Source organism: Rhagoletis zephyria, unplaced genomic scaffold (assembly GCF_001687245.7).
Source record: "Rhagoletis zephyria isolate East Lansing unplaced genomic scaffold, Rhagoletis_zephyria_1.1 Rzeph_scaffold_07304, whole genome shotgun sequence".
Taxonomy (NCBI): domain Eukaryota; kingdom Metazoa; phylum Arthropoda; class Insecta; order Diptera; family Tephritidae; genus Rhagoletis; species Rhagoletis zephyria.
This window is the reverse complement of record NW_016164387.1, coordinates 15,349-17,998: the sequence shown is the minus strand read 5'-3', so window position 1 is coordinate 17,998 and position 2,650 is coordinate 15,349.

Sequence of the window (2,650 nt, the reverse complement as noted above, 5' to 3'; positions counted from 1 at the left end):
TGACTGTAACATTAATATGATGGTTGAAATTGAGTTTGGAATCCATTGTGATACCAAGATCGACAAAATTGGATACCTGCTCCAGATTATAATTTGATATTGAATAAACAGCTGGTTGAACAGCCCTCCGAGAGAAACACATAACTTTACATTTTTGAAGGTTTAGTGGCATATAGTTTGTATTACACCAACTAACCACGTTGTTCAGATCCGCTTGTAACAAAGACCTTTCTTCGATAGAGGACAATGTTTTAAAAAGTTTCACATCATCGGCATACGTTAAAAGTTTTTAATATTTTATTATAGAAAAAATATCATTAATGAATATCAGAAACAGAATCGGACCGAGGTGGCTTCCCTGAGGAACTCCTGAAGAAACTTTAATGATGTTGGAAGAACAATTATTAACAAGAACTCTTTGTGTTCTATCAGAGAGGTAAGATGAGATCCATTGAAGAAGACTGGGCTGAAAGCCGATTAGGTCGAGTTTACGGATGAGTAACGAGTGACATACTTTGTCAAAAGCTTTACTGAAATCGGTGTAATTACGTCGGTATGAGCATTTTCTCTAAAACCGTTTGAGACAAGAGTTGTAAACTCCAATAAATTAGTGATAGTAGATTTTCCTTTAGAAAACCCGTGTTGAGATTGTGAAATTGAAGAAGATATAGAATATGTCAGTTGATTAACAATAATTGCCTCGAATAATTTGGGGGTAGCGGAGGGCTTCCCAATGCCTCGATAGTTTTCTATAGAAGACCTGCTGCTGTTTTTGTGAAGTGGTATTATGAAAGATTCCTTCCAAGCTGACGGAAAAACGTCATGTTTTAGTGACAAGTTGAATAGAGTTGTTAAAGGCTCGCAGATATTCTCAGCGCAGTTTGTAAGAAAACAGGTCGGAATATGATCAGGCCCCGGCCTAAATGACGCTTTTAAGGCTTTTAAATAGTGTAAAACGTCGTCGTAAGATATTACTGGAAATTAAGCAGAGTTGATTGGACAAAGCTCGTACGGATAGTCTCCACTTATAGGGAAGTCTACAGAATAATTGGACCTAATGAACTGGGCTTACATGTTGGCAATGAGTTGGCTGTCGCTAGACACAGTGTTGCGATAATGCATAGCGGATGGAAAACCATATACTTTACGCTTTGAATTTACGAAACCATAAAATGATTTAGGATTGTTAAATAAATTCTTCATAATTTTACATAAATATGAGTTATAACATTTCTTATTTAATACAAAGTAGCTATGCCGCAAAACTGAGTATTTTACGTAATCACTGTGTAAGCCCCGAATGTGACTCTTTATTTTTAAATTTTTTAAGCTCTTTAGTGAACCATAATTGTATTGGTTCTTCATGAACCATATTACGTTTTGGCACATACTTTCGAAACAAATTGAAAACAGTATCATTAAAGTGCTCAACGCTACGCTCCACGTCATCTCTATATATTGGCCAAGATAACTTTGAAAGCTCTTTGTTAATTTTCCTGAAATTTGCTTTCGCAAAAACATATCTAGTACTTGAACTAAACGACGTATTATTATGTATTTCATTTATGATTTCGTTGCTTTACTCAAGATCGGGATGGTACGCATCCTCTAGCAAAACTAGGGGATCACACCGATTAAAAGAGGCCTTCGGAACATCATTAACGTAAACAAGATCCAAGGCCTTTCCAAACTTGTTTGGACATATATTTATTTGTTTAAGGCAAAGTTCAGCCATTTTCTCCAGAAATACATTGTAACTATCTCCAGATGAAACTGGTACAACATAGGTGTCAGTGATGTAATAACACGCCTACCTTTACTTTCTCGGCTATCCTCAGAGTGTGGAGGGTTGTCGAGACATGTGAAAGACCTAAACATTTTTTTCGTAATGCTTAAATTTCTCAACAAGCACCGACAGATCTGGACTGCCTAAAGAATTTAAATAAATCAACTTTGGTTGATCTACATTTTTGACAAGACCAACGAAGACCCTTTCCTTCGTTAATAGCGTCTAACACCCTACCGCTCAAACCGGCACATTTTATATGGGCAATCCCATCGCAGAGCCAGCATGACACATATGAGTCTCTTTTAACGTGACAATTGGTGTAAATATACGACATTCTTAAAATTATATTTAATTTTTAGGTTTTGGAAGCAAAAAAGCAATACTTGAACCGTGGTAACTAATAGGTAGTGATATGTAAGCAAATCAATGTCGCCGAATTCGCGTTTTCAAAAATAAAATAAAAATGCATATTAGGGGCTGTTTTCTCAAGTAACCTGTAACTTTAAAGCTCACTTTATATTTAAAGGTTGCATTAAAATTTATGATTGTGTCTAAAGTAAAGCATTTTATTATCGGCTTTATATTGGTTTACAACCAAGAAACATACATACGTCATAAACCGATAATAGAAATGCTTAACTTTAGACATAGCTTTACTTTTAATCCAACCTTTAAATATAAAGTGAGTCTTAAATTTAAAGGTTACTTCAGAGAACGGCGCTAAGTAGTACGTGCGATATGTATGTAGACCTAAAGTGCGATCAACTCAAAAAGAAAAAAATTTATGGCGATGTTTTTGCATAAATCAGTTCATAGGAGTCATGATTATTTACATTAACTAAAAAACTGCTGTTATACCTG